This window comes from Battus philenor, unplaced genomic scaffold (assembly GCF_028537555.1).
Source record: "Battus philenor isolate CCGP_79_NKW_IND1 unplaced genomic scaffold, ilBatPhil1.0.hap1 SCAF_27, whole genome shotgun sequence".
Lineage (NCBI taxonomy): Eukaryota > Metazoa > Arthropoda > Insecta > Lepidoptera > Papilionidae > Battus > Battus philenor.
The window spans coordinates 11,589,004-11,611,646 of NW_027181690.1; the positions used below are offsets into that span (position 1 = coordinate 11,589,004).

A 22,643-nucleotide genomic window follows, 5' to 3' on the forward strand; every position below is an offset into this window, starting at 1 on the left:
CTACATCTTGGGGACACAGGAATAAATAATGATATAGATATTGATTTTCTTAAGTAGCATTTATGCTAGATTGAGTAATTACTCATTATTTATAATCAACTTTACAAATGTGTATTCCACGATCTCTCGTCATCACATATCAGTGTTCTAAATAAGTCAGAAAAGGACCAATAGCCGGACCAGTGCGGAAGTGGCTAAATATTGGTCCTTTTCTTACTTAGGTAGGGGAATGTATACAAGATTTACAAAAAAAACTGATAATTCTCTCACTCCCCGAAATTTTTCAAAATCAAATTGAGCTTTCAAAGTTCCAGGATAGCTTCGTAATGGTACGTCTAATCTAATATTCACACTCGCCACACCTCGACCGGATCACAGTAACGCCCTGGAATTATGGCGTCTATAAAAAATAATGTCGCGTGTTAGGAAAATTGGATGAGAGATATTTAATTCACTCAATAATCCGACATAGTGCGCAATGAAAAGGTCACGGCTTTTGTAGTCGCCCACGTGTCCCGCGCCGGAGCTTTATGAAGACTAATGATAGAACCTTCACCAAAGACAAAACTTGCACGAAATTACGCCGCGCGATACATTAGTTACTAGTCTACTCGGACATAGGGAATCCCCGGTCCAGCGGAAATTTGACTGAAAGATGTTAAAAAATGTGATTTCTGTCAGAAATTTTCCTAGACACAAACTCGAAGTATTAGAAGTTTGTCTCTGTATGACTAGACCGATCCAGCGGAACCTGTACAAACCCCGGGAATCGAACCTTCTACCGCTGCGCAATACGGAATTGCGGAAGTTCATCTACTACGAAAGATGGCATTTAACATGACGGTATAGCTAATTGTTTCACCTATCTATATCTATTTAACTTAAATCTTATTTATTTAAGCTCAATTCTATATGAAATCATTAGTTTTGTGTATTTTTGCTAATTTGTTATCTTCTTATATTGTACAAACTTAGTGGTGTTAGATAGATCATCTGGCAGCGGCAAATACGAACATTTGGTCATTTAAATCTAGTCTCTTGAAATTTAACAATGATTAATTAAATATCAAAAGTACTTTATTTATAATTAGAATCTTTATTCCGCAGACATTTACTGCCAAATATTTGTTTTAATAATACATTTAATATTTCTATTTTTTTTGCTCACGTTTTTGCAGTAATTGACTAAGTCTCTTAAACTATTTTCTAACTTAAATCTTAAACTATTATAAACTAAATTAAAGTCAAATAATTATTATAATTATTTTTAAATCGCTGGCGTCTTGTTTATTTTTATCGACGCTCCATCAATGTCCAGTTTTTAAAATTAGGTTTCGTGCAACCACTTCCTCATCCGTACTCCATATTGGCATCCTCAGGTTGTGCGCCAGTGTCTGTGCGGCGGTTGCCGTATTCGCCACGTCGATGAATCATCAACAACCACCGCACAGGAAGTAAACTGATGCTTATAGATCTATAGGTAAGTAGCAATCTCACTTAAAGAGATTCACGCACAAAAGGAAGGCTTTAGAAGGAAAAAATAATTAGACCGGACAAATACCTACAATAATGGAGTTCTCTTCCATATCCAGTTGTTATTTACTCAAGTTTGAATTTGGTTTGAAAAGGTCTCGTACCTTTGCTTGATGGATGGAGATAATACAAGTAGAGTTGCAAGAAAACGAAATATTTATGATTAATTTTATTAGGATATTATACTCTTAAAATCATTTACTACTCATGTGTCTCGTAAATAAAGTCAATAGAGTCTAATTTGTTACGAAATATTTTAATATTTGCTATCTTCTAATGTCATTTTTCAACTTCTTCTACGAGGGATTAAAATGCCTTTTGATCACAGCCTACAATAGCTATAATTTATATTGAAATATTCAAAAGAGAGATATGAAATATAAAGATTTCATTGTATCTATTTAAACCTTTGTATATCGTCAAAGAACAAATATATTAGCAAGAATTCCTTTGTATAAAAAAGTCGTAAGCGAATTGTTCATCAAAATAGCGCGCGTGTAACCACAATGTATTTATTGTTACAGGGGGCACTCTAAACTCTTTTAATGCTCCATTAGCGCGGGGCGGAATTCGCAAATGTAATCTTTCATCGCGAGATCAAAGTCGCTCGCAGTGAAACAATATTGACGCAAGCATTTTGGTAGATCGCGAGATATCGCCCGAGGGAGCCGCCGTCGGCCCCAAGATATTGCACGTCGCCTCGGATAAGGAGATCTGTCGCAAACTACGAGAGCATCCAGTTTGAAAGCGATTCGACATAAAAATATATCACCGGTAACATGTGCCGTTATATCTAACATATACAGGATGATTCTTTACATGTGTAAAAGTATAAAGGAGCATTGCATAGCACATTTTCTATCAATTAATGTATATATCGGAAAACACTTCCTATATAACGTATATATAACTGCGGACTAAAAGATGAAGGCATTTTAACCTTTTAACCGGACACTTAACCTTTTTTTATTTAATGGTACTCCTTTTTGGGGAATTCTCGTTGTCATGTGTGAGGCAGGGACGTTAAGTTCCGATTAGAAAAGAAAAATTATAGGCTTTTGAATATTTTATTTCCATGCTCCTTTTCTTTCTTTTTGTCATTTTCAAATCTTCTTCCATACATTGGTTATCACAATTTTACATTATTCAGATTTTTTGACTCATTTTTGTATAATACACTTTATTTTTAGTTTTACTATTATATATATATATATATATATATATATATATATATATATATATATATATATATATATATATATATATATATATATATATATATATATATATATATATATATATATATATATATTATGGTATATATTATCATAGATACCTTTTGGGTATGCCTATGCCCAGCAGTGGGCGTCTATGGATTAAAACGGCGTCACATTAAAATTAGTTATCGTTAACTATCTGTCCATTCCCACTTTGTACTGCCAGAAGTAGTCTTACCCTGTCACATACCGGTAGAAAAAGAGATATTTTTGTGAGTTAAAGAACGCTGAGAAGTTTTAAAAATTTAGCTCTTGTAAACAGTGGCAAAAATTATAGGCAGCCACACCAATTATAGCTGAAGTAAGTCAATCATAGTCAAAATAACTTTATTACACGAGGACGTTAAAGTCATTTATAATCGACAGTTTAAATTTAGGTTAACGTTAGTTAGTAGAGCGCCACCTATCGAGGAGAATCAACAACAAACTCAGTGTTTTTGATGGTAGTATTCAATTTTTTTTTTAAATAGTACAATAGATTTCCAAACATCTTAGAGTCATATGCCTTTTGGCAGTGTCTGCTCTTAATAAATTTCTTGAATATACTTGAAGATAAATGGACGGCGACGCTCGGTAGCTCGTTATGGATTCATATTATAGATGTAAGGCCGGTTTAAAACGAATTAAACCAATCGGTTTAAAACGAAAAAAACCGTTTAAAACCGAAAAAACCCATTTTTTTCGATTTTAAACGTTTAGTGTTGACGGCTATGTTTTTCTTGAATATAAACACATTATCTGTTCCAAGCGTAGACATTACCTAGCTAAGTTGAAAAACTATTACCTAGTTAATTATATTGGTTATTTTGAAAAGATTTATCAATCAGTTTCATTCGGTTTAAAACCAAACTCGCACACTTGCACTTCTCATGCGGAGAGACGTCAAGATGCAACGTTGCCAGCTCGCCTACTCCACACCACACACACACATACATAGCGTGTTGCGTGCGGACATGTCAGTGTTGCCAGTATTGTAAATTAAAATTGTTCAATATAAAGGTACTCGTACCAAATATGCCAAACATTACTAAATAACTAAAATGTAATAAGCTGTTATAAAATTAGATTATTAGGTACCCGACTTTTTCTTGAAAGTAATAAAAAAACTGGCTAATCTTACACACTCCACTCGATAACATAATGATCATCATAGTCAAGGAAGTCATGAAAATTTATGAGGCGCCACTATCTTTGTAAAACTGACTGACATTTCTGTCCTAAAATTGCATGTGCATAGCAGTCGGCGATGGCTCTCTGTCGGCAAACTCTTTGAATAGAAATTGAGGAGTGGACCTTTGAGTAGACCTTAACCACTTGGAAATAAAGGTCAAAACTCCTATCCACAATTTCTTTATGATTTAGGTACATATTTTAATCTATTGTATGTAATATTGTTTCTTTATAATTATAGTACTTTATATGTAATATACGGTAAGTATACATAGGTATAAACTGCATAGGTAACTAACACAAGACCAAGTATTGTCGATAATGATGTGTAAAAACACTGTTCTTATATTTTAGTAGGCGAGTTTTAAACCGTTTAAAAAGATTTATTTGGGGTTTTAAACCGCCACTTTTGGTTTTAAACGTTTTAAATCGGCTTTTTTACATCTATAATTCATATACATTGACGTGCGAATGAGTGAGACTCTTGAACTACCTAATAGTAAATACAAGAATTTTATTTTTATTATATTTTAAATGCATTAGGATTATTAGATAAATACAAAAGATTGTCGTAAAAGTTTATTTATGTTTCTCTCTTTTGAAATTATACAGAAGTGTTGTAAAATAATCGACAAATGAAAATTAAAAATTAATTTTAAACAAATCAGAAATAGAAATATAGCGCGAGTAGCAACGTGTGCATAACACAATTATACCGCGTCCAATGCCAATCTTGGCAACGTCCGCTGATACAGGGCTGTCGACCCCGGGGAAAGTTCCGGGAGAAGTTCCCACTGCAACCCGATGGAATACATACCAGTCGGTAAGTTAGACGGTTTTAGTTTCCATTTTTGTTTGTTACCTTTTATTTAATACTCCTTCTTTTATTTTTATTTTTAATTAAATAAAAAACGCTTAATAACACAGGCCACTAGAGCCATAACACTTTTTTTTTTTTTAAATTCGAACGCCGATTTGAATTCTGACGCCGTCAGTAGTGCCCTGCCTTGCATTTGCGTTCATTTTAAGATATTTAATGGAATTAGGCGTTACCTCGCGGAAGTTCATCCTAAGTAAGAAAAGGACCAATATTTAGCCACTTCCGCACATGCAGTGGTAGTCATGCAATAGAATGCACCGCCCGCCAGCCCGCTGATAAATGCGCATGCGGCAAACAATGCGAATCACACAATTGCCACCGCCAAATTACTCAACACGTGTTTCACCCCTCCACGGGGCATCTTCAGGAGTTCATTTTAAGAAACTAATAATTGCACGGATGTTAGTTCATCTCGGCCCCATAATCGTAGTGATTATAGGCGATCTCGCTTTCAAGGTAAAGCCTGAATTTGTACACTATAAACTGACCGCGTATATCTACAAAATCAACATATGTAAGAAATCCTATAAAATTATCTCCGGAACATATATCTTAGCGATCTTGATTTATTAAGGCTGTTCATTACGTACCCAGCAAGGCTTTACTAATATATTTTCATTTTAAGCTTTATGGTACACGATGTTTTATTTTATATAACACCCTAACAGGCATTTAGTTGGTTTTGAGTGACATTATTGACAGCTACTCTCAGCTTTTTAAAATGATTTCTGGTTTTTATAGAAAAAGTGCCGTTTTCACTACTTTTAATAATTTGCCTCTAGCAATTAAAAATAAAAAAAATATTTGCTAATGATCACTTAATTTACTTATTTAACTTATGTGGACTAACAATGTGAGTATACTTGTTCTTCTTTTCAGCAGATAGGCGCCCACTGCAAAGCATAGTCCTTCCCAAAGATCGCCACCATGACAGCGGCTTTCCGTGACCGTAACTATATCGTTTATATCTAATAGATTCAGGCGTTACTTTGCGGAAGTCCATCCTAAGTAAGAAAAGGACTAATATATAGCTACTTCCGCTATGTAACAGTAGTCGTGCAACAAAGTGCACCGCCCGCCGGCCCGCTGATAAATGCGCATGCGGCAAACAATGCGAATTACACAACTACCACCGTTAAATCACTCAACACGTATTTCGCCCCTCCACGGGGCATCCTCAAGAGTAATGTTACACCGACTAGTGCCTCACACCGCACGCGCATTTATCAGCGGGCTGGCGGGCGGTGCACTTTATTGCACGACTACTGCTGCATAGCGGAAGTAGCTATATATTAGTCCTTTTCTTACTTAGGATAGGCTTCTGCAAAGTAACGCCTATTAATCCTTTTCTTACTATATCGTTGGTCAACCTTGTGGGAAGCCTACGCACGTCGCGTCTATCAGCTGGTGATCGTCACTCGTGAACCTTTCGGCCCCAACGGCAATCGGTTGCACGAACGATAGGCGCCGCCCACTGCAAGTTCCAACGAGCAATTCTTAGAGCTATGTCTGTGATCATTCTTCTGAGGAAATTTTAATTTTTGAATGGACCTTGATCCTTCTACTAACTTTACTCATTTGATATGATATGTTATGATAATAATGCTTCGTGGTAAAAGATTCAAATTTTCGCGGTGTAACTTATCCATCTAGTAAAGAGACAAATAAAATAATTGTAATTCAAAAGAATATCATGCGCAGACGCAGACGTAGATGTGTTTTAAATTGGAAGCAACGTAATTAACAAATAAATAACTCTGAAGTTAAGTAGTCCTTAATCCCATCAGTGTATAGTACTAAATCACGTTGTGAAGCTTACTATACATAATGTAAATTTACAAGAACCCCGAGAGATTCGAACCCTAGCAACTCAATATAAATTCGACACTAAAATTCATTTCATAAGTTAAAACACGGTCTAGATCGATACATAATTTGTCATATAACTGTGTTTTGATATTGGCTGTAAGATATTTAGAAGTATTTGAGAAATACCTTCACAAAGGAAAGGCACCTAGAGAAGAAATATAAATACTATAGCCTACTTTAGGATTTGTTATTTCATCAGTTTATCAGACAAAAATATATTTAACAACATTTTTTACAGTATTAGACATGTCTCCAATAAATGTAGACCAGACTGACGAATGAAACTCGCTATTCGCACTTCACCACACTGCACTAACCACCGTCTCAGGTCCTATGTTGTGATTACGTACCCATCAGGAACTGTGCCCTGGACGATTTTAGTTCCGCTAATCATCTTTTCAAGTACATCGCTTGTTCAGACTTGAAAGTTTTTCGAGTGGTGATCACGCCTAGCACTAGGTAGATCGAAGAATTAGTGAAGGTTATGGGAAGTCGCCTGACACAGACCCCACATGATCAATCTTTAGAGAAGGTTTTTACATTGAAGTGGGCATCTATCGGCATTACTTATTTTTACTATTAATCTTCGTCACTTTTTCAATATTCCATCCCGTTCATCTATTCTTCTTAAGCCAGAACTTTCTAAAAAATTTAACTACTTGAAATAACTAAAACTCAACCTTCGTAATCGGAGAAGTGAAGTACAGGTTGAGTTTTTCACTAGTACTTCATCTGCTCAGTTAACTTTGAAATTTCAAACGCATTGACTTTTGACAGTCAGCCGTGATCCGCGACAGAAATGTCATTGTGCTACTCGTCAAAGAGGGTGCAGTGAATACATGAAAATGATGCAAAAAACTGCTTTTTGCTTGCGCAATAAACTTCTATAGAAGTCAGTTAATCTAATGTGCGAAACGTTTTTGAATTCACTCCCGTTTGCTCTTAATTAACACACTAAAACCGAATTTTGTTTCCACTGAATTGAATCAAAAACCTTACAATCTAAATCGTAAATTTAAAATAAAAAAAATAATACTTTAATTTGACTACAAATTATACAGGGTGTCTAGTTTTGATGTTAGATCTTTAAACAGATCAATATGTAGATAATGTGACAGAAGAAAATGTTTAGAACTTTATGTTTAGAACCTATTTGCAATCAGTTTAAAAATTTATCAAAATATGTTTCATAAATGAATTTCTATTGGAAAGCGACAGACCAATATTTAAAATGAATACCTGTAAATAGAATTGTCACATGTATTCCTTTCTATAATATTATGTTATTAATTACTTCTGAATCCATTGATTTTGAAAAATTGTCATCATGTCATACGCTATGTACTTATTCCTTTAAAATTTTTGCTCCCCCCTTGTTAAGCTGTAATGGCAATATTTCAAATATTACCACGTACTTTTTATAGTACATTGTATGTGTTATGTTAAAAAAAGATTTCCTATTATATCGAAGATAAAACTTCATGAATGAAATAATAAATAGTAAAATTATTCTTTTATTTATTTTTAAATTTAACGAGGTATAGAAAGAGCAATTTTACTACGTAATCGTACCAAAAATTAGGAGATCCGTCGACGAGCAAAAAGCACCAACATAGTAATTTGTTTAACTGCTTACTGCTTCTTAACCTAAATCTGAATTTCTTTTTTACGCGACTCACATGATAAGGCTTACGACATCGTAGAACTTGAACTTGACTACGCCTGTTCATTCTGCTATATTTATGGGGAAAATCTTTCACTGTTGTCGCTATCAGGTTATGGGATGAATCGCCAGAACCAATAAGATTCGCTGTCAGCTTTTAAAAATATGGTCAAAAAGCACTTCCTTGGTCTCTTCAATAGGATATTGTGCACATTTGTTATTTATTTGTATTTATGTAATACCTTTTCCACGTGAAACTTATATATGTACATATATTTATTAAAGTATGTATATGTTTATACAATGTATCTATTTGTATATATATATATATATATATATATATATATATATATATTTATATATATATATATATATATATATATATATATATATATATATGCAAGTGTATTATACTCTGAAATGTATAGTATATCTTAAAGTTTTTTTTTTAATATGTTCACACTAAACTGCCCTCTCCTTCATGTCTCTCGTCTCCGTGCAAAGGTGATCTGGTTGAGATCGCCTCGAGCAACAAGTTAGTTATTATCTGTATTGTTTTGTTACAATTACTTATTTTTTAATATAGAGTTTTGGTGTATAACAAAGTGTAAATAAATAGTCCATGGGATAATCAAGTGGCAGTAGCCTATGACCGCAGAGGTCTTAAAGTTTTGAAGTGTAGATCATGGAACAGCAAGCGGACTGTAGGACGCCCACTAAAGTCCACCAGGTACATAGACGAATTTGTTAAGGTCTTCGGAAGACGGTGGTCGCCTCCAACCGTCACTATTGAAAATTTACACAGGGGAGCCTATGCCAGCTGAAATGAAGATCATAAATGATTACTTATATATAAGCTATTCTTATTTTTTCACATATCTAGGATACTACATAACACAGCATAAAATAATTATCAATAAATCATCCATACAGGTTGTGTATAAAAATAGCCAACCTAAAGGTTAAATAGATTAAGAAAGAGAAATAAACTCCGAACTCCTTGAAATACCTTCCGATAGACCTGGAATGGGATCACTGTTTATTTGGTCTGTGTAGATAAAATTGAATCGCTAAATGTGTTACTAGACGCAAAACTAGAGAACAGCTAAGTTTTTTTTCTCATATTTTCCTTAAGTTTGGAGGAAATTTTTTATGGCGGGAAAAAATGGGAAATTACGAGAGAGATAAAAAAAATGTTCATTTTCGCATGTAAACATCTAAGCAAATCGACACCTAACCCTTTCTGCCAAACAATTGGTGTTATTCAAATCCAAAAAAGTGAATTTTTGAAATACCTTTAATTAATCACATTGTGGTAGTGCCTGTATATGTGTATGTGTATAGTAGCCTGGAGACTTGCGATCGTTGGTCACAGGTTCGATTGCCGGAATACAATCTTATACAATGCATTAATTATATAGGATTGTCACTGCTTATAAACAAGTTTCCAGAGGATGGGCTTCAGTCGTCTGCGTACCATAATACCACCAGCTAAGCGTGGCAATTATGGTATATATTTCATAGATATTAGATATATAGATATTATATTCAGAGATAGATAGTCGCAATCGTCAGCCAAGCGTGGCGTAGATATCTGTATGTATATGCGTAATCTACGTACAGCAACAACGACGTCCAATCACATTACGAATCGGCCGCCGAAGCATAGGATGTCCAACCACAAGGTGGATATGCGATCGTGTTAAACACTGCATCCAGGCCGCTTCCAACAGATCTTATTGTAAATCTATGGACACCTGTCTCCAACAACTGATGTGTGACAGAAGTGATGATAGCGACGAACCATATTGTTACTAATGTCCTGTAGTATACTAATTTAAATTTTAATTTTTGTAAGCATACGTCGCGTGTTATTAAGACGTTAAATATACATTGATGTGATATTAACTTGAGGATGGAAATATGGAGTAGGGATGAGGAAGTGGTTGCACGAAACGTAATGTTAAAATCTGGACATTTATATGGCGTCATTAAAGTAGATTAAGAGACTTACTTTTTTTACTTAAACACTGTGAAATATAGAGACGTGAGCAAAAAAAAATCGGAAATACTAAACGTTTATACACAAAGGTACGGATGCCAATATTTGTGTAACATAATAATAAAAAAAGAAAGTGATCATACTTAAATAATAATATAAGCCGTGAGTGTAAACACATGTTGCGCAATTAACAGCGCTCACCACCGGAAAAAAACATGTTTACTATGTGAAACGACCACTACAAGGCATAGGCCTGCCCTGAAGGCGGCAACGACGACTGGTCTGGCCAGGACCCGGACCTGGGCCTTGTCAGTGGTCCACTAGTTAGAAGGTCTGTCCACAAAACTTAATGTACTACATAAATAATAATGAAAAGTATATGTATGAGTATGAGAGTTCCGCATACAACTGTACTGTGATTTATAAGTTTTCTATTAAACGTCGAACAGTCATTAACTTTACTAGTACGTAATCAGTGTAAGCGGTTACATTTAAACAAAAATAAATATTTTCATAACAAGTGCCGAGAATTAATAAAATCAGTTCGCGATCGGGCCGCGGATTGTCGTTTGGAAGGCGTCCAAAGCCGGCGCTCTGGGACGCGGTCGTAATGCCGGAGCATTACACATTTAATTGCCTTTATTTTTAAATGTTTACGTGTAAAATAGATATGTTCGCACCTTTACCGCGACTATGGTACACAGTGATAATAGATATTTTAGATTTTTTGTCATAGAAAACTATTCCAGATTTTGGTAAATAAAATAGACATTTTTTTGTTGTTCAAAGCGTTAAACTTTTCCTTTGAAACTAGGCAGTAAGCTAGCCAGTAAATGTTTGAAAAGAAGTTTGGAGACCTATTGGCGGAGGAATCGTCATTATTCTGTAACAACAAATTATATATGTGGCAATTGTATATATGCCAGTGTTATTTTATGTATGAATATATTATAATCTATTACTTAAGTATGTATTTATAATTAATTACATTTGTAATTGTATTAAATTTAGTATTTATTATCTGTGCCCGATATTTCGTCAAATTAAAAAATATATATTTAGTAAGAAAAGGACCAATATTTAGCCACTTCCGCACATGCAGTCGTAGTCGTGCAACAAAGTGCATCGCGAGTGAACTCTGTGAGAGCACTCTGTGTTTGTCACTAATCGGTGTAACATAACTCCTGAAGATGCCCCGTGGAGGGGTGAAACATGTGTTGAGTGATTTGGCGGTGGCGGTTGTGTGATTCGCATTGTTTGCCGCATACGCATTTATCAGCGGGCTGGCGGGCGGTGCATTTTGTTGCACGACTACCACTGCATGTGCGGAAGTGGCTAAATATTGGTCCTTTTCTTACTTAGGATGGACTTCCGCAAAATAACGCCAGATTCCATTATTTTTTTTTGCGATAAAGAAACTAAAAATTCTCCGAACTCAAAGTAACTTTAAAATAAAAACTTTATGCTATATCAGCGATCACATCACTGAGTGCGTTGGAATTAAAATCCGCAAGAAGGATTTAATACAAATAAGTATTGTGGTCGTAGTACCAAGCAACATCAAAGCCTTATTAATTGACTTGACTACTATTATTGACTACTATTCTAAAGTCACTGTGCAGTTATATTCAGCAGCAAGGTACGCGGAGGCTGCACTGCAACTTCAGAGCAGGTGGCGTGTACAGTTCCGGCTTTGCTTAACTGAACTTTAGCTTACAACAATACGTCGCATTGTTCAGCTTAACGGGCTCTCGAGTTTTTACAGAGCGCGGGTCAAAAGCTTTCCCAGCGGCCTGCGCTCGATGACTTTGGCTCGGAAATTAAAAATATATTAAGAGAAATAAAATGTAAAACGCAGTTTACATTCATTAAGGAAATCAAAACGTAAATTTGTAGGATATAATCGAGGACATGTGGTTGCTTTCGATATATGCTGCAAATTCCACGAAGTGCTTTCTGCTTCAAATAATGTTTTTTTTTAATACTCGTAGAATCAGGCATTACCTCGCGGAAGTCCATCCTAAGTAAGAAAAGGACCAATATTTAGCCACTTCCGCACATGCAGTGGTAGTCGTGCAATAAAGTGCACCGCCCGCCATCCCGCTGATAAATGCGTATGCGGCAAACGATGCGAATCACACAACCACCACCGCCAAATTACTCAACACGTGTTTCACTCCTCCACGGGTCATCTTCAGGAGTTATGTTACACCGATTAGTGCCAAACACAGAGTCATCAATCTTTTTTTTTTTGTGGATCTTAAAATCAGGTTATCTACTATCTTCCCAGTAAGTATGACAAAAATAACGAACTACTCATAAAGACTGCAAAAGTCGAGGCCTAAAGTACAAGAAATCGTAATGCCATCAATTAATCCGAATCCGTTCGACACTTGATAATAATGTTTGTGCTGCAATCCTTGATGCCTAAAGAAACAGGTTATGCAATATAAAGAAGAAGGTGGGTGACCACGGAACCACGGCTTTCAGTAACGAAGATGAAGATGATGAGAGGAGCAGGATGAAATGTATAACCGAGCATAGCTATGAACGTTTTGACTATTTTATAAGATCAGGAATCTACTACTTAAATTAGTCGTATTGTACATTTTAGGAAGACTGTCAATATTTTCCTTATTAACAAATAATGGCAAAAATACTTCGCTTCTCTAGCCATCGTCTACTCAAATGTCTCTCCCATAGCACTGACTTTACTCACTCCTCCACAATACAATTAATTCTTCTCTGGAACGCCCCCCCTCCCCTCCATATTATAATGATTAGAAATCGCTGCGCATTCAGAGCAAATGTTGATGGAGCAAGCTGCCGGAATCATCACGACAATTGCATTTTATTATTTTCTATATCTATACAAATGGAGTATATATAGATATTTAAATGTATTGTTTTATATTTATATATCATTATAGTTACAGTGTTATTTTCCTTTTCATTTATATTTTCTTTCTTTTTCATATTTACTTATTTCACACACCTTCAATAATTTATCCGCACCGCCCAAACAAGGAAAGTAATGTCGTTTCTGTCGCCATATTTTAAAGAAAAACCGATTGATTTTTACCGCTCCAGCATTGAAAATTTGTATACTAGATGGCAAAAGGTTGTTGATAGCGAAGGAGAATATATTGTTGATTAGAAATAAAAACTTGTTAAGAATGTTGTCGTGTGAATTTAACTTAAGAAAGCGACATTACTTTCCGGTGCATAAATTTAGTTTTTGTTTGTTCGGGTCGCTAAGTCTAAAAGTCTTTTTAATACCTTGTATTAATCGAAATCGAAAAGCGGAATCCCACAAAAATATAATTTCTTCATTAATATACACATTTCCACTGCGGACTTCGTGTTATTTTTATCTCCAAGACCTACCGGCTCTATGTAAGTTTTTTTTTGCACTAATTAGACATATACATGCACCATTTAATCGAAGAATCTGTGCTTAAACATAATGATAATAATTTTATTTATCTAAACTCTATTATTACTTGCCATCAACATAATCGCCCACTTTTTACTTATTTACACTTCGTTGTACACCATAATTCTATATAAAATGACGAAAAAGACCTATCCTTTTTACACTTCAACTTCAAGCGTAGCAACCAGGATTTCAAATGCGCTCTTATGAGCTTGAGCTCACAAACAAGAAGAGATTATTTTTTAGGGATCACTTTCTCAAATGTCATTCAGGTCGCGGGTTCGGTTCCTGGGATATAATCTCGTATAATTTATAATTTATGCCTTAATTAAATATGGCTGCCACTGCTCACAAATGAGACGGATATTGGACATTCCAGAGAATGAACAGCAGTGTTCTCTGCTTACCACAATACAGCACTGCGATCATCAGCTCCTTTGCAAATTTCAAAATATCTTCATTTACATACGCTTGTACATCGTCAATTATTTTAACGCTACAAGCAATAAGCTACTACCGGCTCAAAACGCTGATTTGTTGAAAAGAGTCTGCTGGGAACTCAACAGTTCCTTTTTTAACCATTTAATATGTGTACACTGTAACATTAACCAAGTAAATGAGTTAATAAAACACCGATTCGTTGAGAAGAGTCGGCCAAGAACTCAACAGTTCCTTTTTTAACCATTTAATATGTGTACACTGTAACATTAACCAAGTAAATGAGTTAATAAAACACCGATTCGTTGAGAAGAGTCGGCCAAGAACTCAACAGTTCCTTTTTTAACCATTTAATATGTGTACACTGTAACATTAACCAAGTAAATGAGTTAATAAAACACCGATTCGTTGAGAAGAGTCGGCCAAGAACTCAACAGTTCCTTTTTTAACCATTTAATATGTGTACACTGTAACATTAACCAAGTAAATGAGTTAATAAAACACCGATTCGTTGAGAAGAGTCGGCCAAGAACTCAACAGTTCCTTTTTTAACCATTTAATATGTGTACACTGTAACATTAACCAAGTAAATGAGTTAATAAAACACCGATTCGTTGAGAAGAGTCGGCCAAGAACTCAACAGTTCCTTTTTTAACCATTTAATATGTGTACACTGTAACATTAACCAAGTAAATGAGTTAATAAAACACCGATTCGTTGAGAAGAGTCGGCCAAGAACTCAACAGTTCCTTTTTTAACCATTTAATATGTGTACACTGTAACATTAACCAAGTAAATGAGTTAATAAAACACCGATTCGTTGAGAAGAGTCGGCCAAGAACTCAACAGTTCCTTTTTTAACCATTTAATATGTGTACACTGTAACATTAACCAAGTAAATGAGTTAATAAAACACCGATTCGTTGAGAAGAGTCGGCCAAGAACTCAACAGTTCCTTTTTTAACCATTTAATATGTGTACACTGTAACATTAACCAAGTAAATGAGTTAATAAAACACCGATTCGTTGAGAAGAGTCGGCCAAGAACTCAACAGTTCCTTTTTTAACCATTTAATATGTGTACACTGTAACATTAACCAAGTAAATGAGTTAATAAAACACCGATTCGTTGAGAAGAGTCGGCCAAGAACTCAACAGTTCCTTTTTTAACCATTTAATATGTGTACACTGTAACATTAACCAAGTAAATGAGTTAATAAAACACCGATTCGTTGAGAAGAGTCGGCCAAGAACTCAACAGTTCCTTTTTTAACCATTTAATATGTGTACACTGTAACATTAACCAAGTAAATGAGTTAATAAAACACCGATTCGTTGAGAAGAGTCGGCCAAGAACTCAACAGTTCCTTTTTTAACCATTTAATATGTGTACACTGTAACATTAACCAAGTAAATGAGTTAATAAAACACCGATTCGTTGAGAAGAGTCGGCCAAGAACTCAACAGTTCCTTTTTTAACCATTTAATATGTGTACACTGTAACATTAACCAAGTAAATGAGTTAATAAAACACCGATTCGTTGAGAAGAGTCGGCCAAGAACTCAACAGTTCCTTTTTTAACCATTTAATATGTGTACACTGTAACATTAACCAAGTAAATGAGTTAATAAAACACCGATTCGTTGAGAAGAGTCGGCCAAGAACTCAACAGTTCCTTTTTTAACCATTTAATATGTGTACACTGTAACATTAACCAAGTAAATGAGTTAATAAAACACCGATTCGTTGAGAAGAGTCGGCCAAGAACTCAACAGTTCCTTTTTTAACCATTTAATATGTGTACACTGTAACATTAACCAAGTAAATGAGTTAATAAAACACCGATTCGTTGAGAAGAGTCGGCCAAGAACTCAACAGTTCCTTTTTTAACCATTTAATATGTGTACACTGTAACATTAACCAAGTAAATGAGTTAATAAAACACCGATTCGTTGAGAAGAGTCGGCCAAGAACTCAACAGTTCCTTTTTTAACCATTTAATATGTGTACACTGTAACATTAACCAAGTAAATGAGTTAATAAAACACCGATTCGTTGAGAAGAGTCGGCCAAGAACTCAACAGTTCCTTTTTTAACCATTTAATATGTGTACACTGTAACATTAACCAAGTAAATGAGTTAATAAAACACCGATTCGTTGAGAAGAGTCGGCCAAGAACTCAACAGTTCCTTTTTTAACCATTTAATATGTGTACACTGTAACATTAACCAAGTAAATGAGTTAATAAAACACCGATTCGTTGAGAAGAGTCGGCCAAGAACTCAACAGTTCCTTTTTTAACCATTTAATATGTGTACACTGTAACATTAACCAAGTAAATGAGTTAATAAAACACCGATTCGTTGAGAAGAGTCGGCCAAGAACTCAACAGTTCCTTTTTTAACCATTTAATATGTGTACACTGTAACATTAACCAAGTAAATGAGTTAATAAAACACCGATTCGTTGAGAAGAGTCGGCCAAGAACTCAACAGTTCCTTTTTTAACCATTTAATATGTGTACACTGTAACATTAACCAAGTAAATGAGTTAATAAAACACCGATTCGTTGAGAAGAGTCGGCCAAGAACTCAACAGTTCCTTTTTTAACCATTTAATATGTGTACACTGTAACATTAACCAAGTAAATGAGTTAATAAAACACCGATTCGTTGAGAAGAGTCGGCCAAGAACTCAACAGTTCCTTTTTTAACCATTTAATATGTGTACACTGTAACATTAACCAAGTAAATGAGTTAATAAAACACCGATTCGTTGAGAAGAGTCGGCCAAGAACTCAACAGTTCCTTTTTTAACCATTTAATATGTGTACACTGTAACATTAACCAAGTAAATGAGTTAATAAAACACCGATTCGTTGAGAAGAGTCGGCCAAGAACTCAACAGTTCCTTTTTTAACCATTTAATATGTGTACACTGTAACATTAACCAAGTAAATGAGTTAATAAAACACCGATTCGTTGAGAAGAGTCGGCCAAGAACTCAACAGTTCCTTTTTTAACCATTTAATATGTGTACACTGTAACATTAACCAAGTAAATGAGTTAATAAAACACCGATTCGTTGAGAAGAGTCGGCCAAGAACTCAACAGTTCCTTTTTTAACCATTTAATATGTGTACACTGTAACATTAACCAAGTAAATGAGTTAATAAAACACCGATTCGTTGAGAAGAGTCGGCCAAGAACTCAACAGTTCCTTTTTTAACCATTTAATATGTGTACACTGTAACATTAACCAAGTAAATGAGTTAATAAAACACCGATTCGTTGAGAAGAGTCGGCCAAGAACTCAACAGTTCCTTTTTTAACCATTTAATATGTGTACACTGTAACATTAACCAAGTAAATGAGTTAATAAAACACCGATTCGTTGAGAAGAGTCGGCCAAGAACTCAACAGTTCCTTTTTTAACCATTTAATATGTGTACACTGTAACATTAACCAAGTAAATGAGTTAATAAAACACCGATTCGTTGAGAAGAGTCGGCCAAGAACTCAACAGTTCCTTTTTTAACCATTTAATATGTGTACACTGTAACATTAACCAAGTAAATGAGTTAATAAAACACCGATTCGTTGAGAAGAGTCGGCCAAGAACTCAACAGTTCCTTTTTTAACCATTTAATATGTGTACACTGTAACATTAACCAAGTAAATGAGTTAATAAAACACCGATTCGTTGAGAAGAGTCGGCCAAGAACTCAACAGTTCCTTTTTTAACCATTTAATATGTGTACACTGTAACATTAACCAAGTAAATGAGTTAATAAAACACCGATTCGTTGAGAAGAGTCGGCCAAGAACTCAACAGTTCCTTTTTTAACCATTTAATATGTGTACACTGTAATATTAACCAAGTAAATGAGTTAATAAAACACCGATTCGTTGAGAAGAGTCGGCCAAGAACTCAACAGTTCCTTTTTTAACCATTTAATATGTGTACACTGTAACATTAACCAAGTAAATGAGTTAATAAAACACCGATTCGTTGAGAAGAGTCGGCCAAGAACTCAACAGTTCCTTTTTTAACCATTTAATATGTGTACACTGTAACATTAACCAAGTAAATGAGTTAATAAAACACCGATTCGTTGAGAAGAGTCGGCCAAGAACTCAACAGTTCCTTTTTTAACCATTTAATATGTGTACACTGTAACATTAACCAAGTAAATGAGTTAATAAAACACCGATTCGTTGAGAAGAGTCGGCCAAGAACTCAACAGTTCCTTTTTTAACCATTTAATATGTGTACACTGTAACATTAACCAAGTAAATGAGTTAATAAAACACCGATTCGTTGAGAAGAGTCGGCCAAGAACTCAACAGTTCCTTTTTTAACCATTTAATATGTGTACACTGTAATATTAACCAAGTAAATGAGTTAATAAAACACCGATTCGTTGAGAAGAGTCGGCCAAGAACTCAACAGTTCCTTTTTTAACCATTTAATATGTGTACACTGTAACATTAACCAAGTAAATGAGTTAATAAAACACCGATTCGTTGAGAAGAGTCGGCCAAGAACTCAACAGTTCCTTTTTTAACCATTTTATTTGTGTACACTGTAACATTAACCAAGTAAATGAGTTAATAAAACACCGATTCGTTGAGAAGAGTCGGCCAAGAACTCAACAGTTCCTCTTTTAACCATTTTATTTGTGTACACTAAAACATCAGTCAAGTAAATGAGCTAACAAACCAAGTCACGTACATTTCGATCAACTAGAAAATGTCGAATGCTATAATAAGGTTTATTCAATAATATACCTTTAATTTTGAATATAAAACTTAGAAACGCAAAGTCTAAGAAAGACTAACATATCACGTGGAACTTTATTATATATACGTACACCCATATCCATGAATACAGACAGAAACCTGAGAATGATTTAAAATTTCAACATCATCATGAAAATTTTAGCTGAATGCCGCCCACAATTGCACATAGGTCTTCTATATATATTTCCAAAAGGACTGGTCGGTTACTTCCAGACCTGCGACTTGAATTTTCCAACAAACTTAACAATGCCATCTGTCCATTTCGTAGACTAAGTACTTATGCACCGTTCCATAGAAAAATCAAGGTTAATGACGTAGCTCAAAGAACTTCTCGTCTGAAATGACAATAGGCGCGGCACGTCGCTAGCGCAACCGATGTCGGCTTGGACCGAAAGTCCTTGAGGTAGGTACCCCACTAGATAGATCGTTGACATAGTTGAGATCGCAGGATGGGAGCAGCGCAAGCGCGGTTATTGTAACAACCTTAAGGGGAGGTCAGTATATAAACTGAAAAGAAGACTAAATACTTTGCGCTTGCCAGTCCGTGATCTCCGCTAGAACCTTAAGGCTTCAGATACATCTGTTCTGCGCACTATGTAGCCTGCTATCGACCACCTAAACTATTCAATCCGTTAGATATATTGACCACTTTCATCTTAATATATCCTCATTCCAAATTATATTTCGTAGAAAAACTCCAATTATAAACCCTTCCGTGGCTCTTTGAGTAACTGTGAGCTTTCCAATAATGTCTGACATGATAGGCTACTGTTCATTTTGTAAGTCATCACTGATAACAAATAACTTTACAATTATACGCATAATATCAACGACTCTATGTAATATATTGCTTATAACCAGTTAAAACTTGTAGCTGAATGTTAGATGAAACTGTGGGAGAAGCGAGTTTCATTATGTGAACGCATGTTCTCTGTCTGTCTGATAAACTCCGCTCTCTCTCAAGAGAGTATTTTGATAGTAAAGGTAAGGTAAAACCGGGTGAGGAAAGTTCTGTGCACTAGTTTATACCTTATCAAGGTCATCTGCACATCTTGCAAGTGGACGTACTCTAGGTTACTCTAGGTACTCTAGGTTTCTTACGAAATAGCAATCAAATATTAATTTATGTAACTTATCGTATTTTGAATCTCTTAGCATAGATCGTCAACAAAGTGGAGATACGACTTTGTTAAAGTCTTCGGACGACAGACAATGTAGGCTGCTCTAACCAGGTCTATCACAAATCTATTGGACGGTTGCGCTATAAACAGCAATGGTCATTCAAATGATGATGAAAATAGTTAAGATTCTAATTCCGTTCGTAATATAGTCGATAAAAAATGATAGAGAAGAAAAATGAGAAAAAAATCTCTATCAGCGAAGCGCACACAAAATTCTTCCATTTTTCTTTTAACAATCTTTAATGCTTGACTACTAAAAAAGTAAAGTCTCTGTTTTAATTATCTATGCTGATTACTTTTTTAATCTGTACTCAGAAATATTGAAAAAAAATTACGCCGTAAATATCTGGTTTCTACGTTAATTATCACAATTGTTCTCTTTTTAATCTATAACCGTTATTAGAAAAATAATCTTATTTTGTAATAATTATTTCGATTTATTTCAGATATCTGACGTAAAATATACTACATTGTATGCTGTTTATTATAAATGCACTGCATGATATATATGAATTTATTTAAATTCGTTATGTACCAGGCATCTTGATAGGCCGAACCAATTTTTAAAGTATCCGCAGGCCGGATATAAATACGTACTTAAAAAGAATGCAAAAATGTACACATTTTTCCGAAAAGTATATTATATATGTATCGACATTGAATAGTACAGTGATTCAACAGTTTTGAAACAAATACGTAACGAAATATTTTTTTGAAAATATAAAAACGCAAAGATGAAAAGTGAACTTATATACATTTATGTATAGAAGTTCATTTTTCACATAATATTTACAGAGCCGCATGTGGCTATGTGGCCATAAATTAGCTATTTTTATTCTCATTTTATTTCTGCCAAAAAGATATACATATACTTAAACGCATAGTGTTTTATATCTGCAACATAACCTTTTTTAAAAAATAAGAAAAATATATTATGTAAATATATATGGAAAAAAGAAATTTATATATATATATATGTGTGTATGTATAGCTATTAAATATTGTAATGCGTTTAATTCTTTTTTTCTCCTCGGGTCGTATCCCTTACTACTGAGAGACCCCTTTTTGAAAGTTTTTGCCGACCATGTTAATCCATTTGTGCTGGTCTTCAAAATATGTATTGCTTCGGCTGCTGTGAAACACATGGCTTTGCGTCCCTGTGGCCGCCCGTTCATCCACTTTCCCGGTGACCAAAAGTTTTTCTTCTTTTATGAAGCTCGAAAAATTCACTTTTTCCATATTGTAGAAAGGTGGGTGGACACTCTGAGATCCTACAGTATATATGCGTTGGTTCTGCGAGCAGACCACAGAATAACTTAGCGTAATTATTCCAGTACTGTTTCGTATACTTAATTTAGTTAAACCTTTATTAACTTAATCAAAAAAGGCTCCGATGGTTAACGGATAGAAAATGTCTTAAGGTATTACGACTACATTTTGGTTTACTTTGAAAGCAAATTTAAAATTTTTCCCGTAAATTTTAATTAGTTTCTACAAACTATATGCAGATATATGAACATAAATACGACTAGGCCTTTATTATCGCATTGAAAATGTTATAATAGCTGTGGTGAAACTAGTCACTAAATACTTTATAACACAATAAGTAGAAGTAGCGCAATTTTCTAAAGAATTTTTGCATTGTATATAACATTAGATAATTTTATATCACAAAGTTTTACACAACTTCAGTAAATAGGCAATAACACACCGCAACTACACTTTAATTAAATGGAAAATTATTTTATTTATTTTTAATTATCGAACGAAATTAGCATAAAAACAGATAACTTTAATAAATAATTAAGTTTAATGGAATATAATAACCGTAATTACATACATTGTGAAAATTAAAAAAATATATTATTGTAAATACCTTTCGCAACTTACCTTAATTATAGTAAGAGGTATATAAACAAACATTAAGTTTTAATTTTTGAAGCACTAAAATCTCACGGATTAGCTTAAAAATCACACTTTTTACTTCTTTCGAAACCTAATGTTATAGTTAAAAATAAATATGTTTTTAAAAATCACTAATTTTTTTATTAAATAAACTGAAATATCACTGTTGAATATTTAAAAATAGTTTAATAATTATTAAGTTTATTTTACACAGTTTAAAATATTTTTTTGCGATTAACGTTCGTCGCGTGCAGTTGGCGCGCGGGAGGCTGCCGTCCGGCGGGCACCCACTGCCTCAGAGCGCACTGGACTGATTTCCCGCGCTCGGCCGGCGCGGGCCGGGCCGGCGCGCCGCGGGCCGGGCCGGCGGAGGTGAGCGAAAAAACAAATTGACTTTGATTGATGGATTCACTGAATTGAATTAAAACAAAGACGCGGTTGAAACGGCTGCACCGCGCGTGCGGCCGCTTGCTTTACATTCACTC

General features: G+C 34.6%; 1 protein-coding gene across 1 annotated transcript in view; it reads right to left on the bottom strand.

Annotated features, from left to right (window-relative positions):
- LOC137925369 (orexin/Hypocretin receptor type 1-like) overlaps window positions 1-22,215 on the bottom strand; it is a 97,313-nt gene extending 75,098 nt beyond the window's left edge. Inside the window, exon 1 of the mRNA XM_068768799.1 lies at window positions 22,144-22,215. The gene's annotated coding sequence lies outside the window, so the exon portion shown is untranslated. The remainder of the gene's footprint in view (window positions 1-22,143) is intronic.
- Window positions 22,216-22,643: the final 428 nt, after the last annotated feature.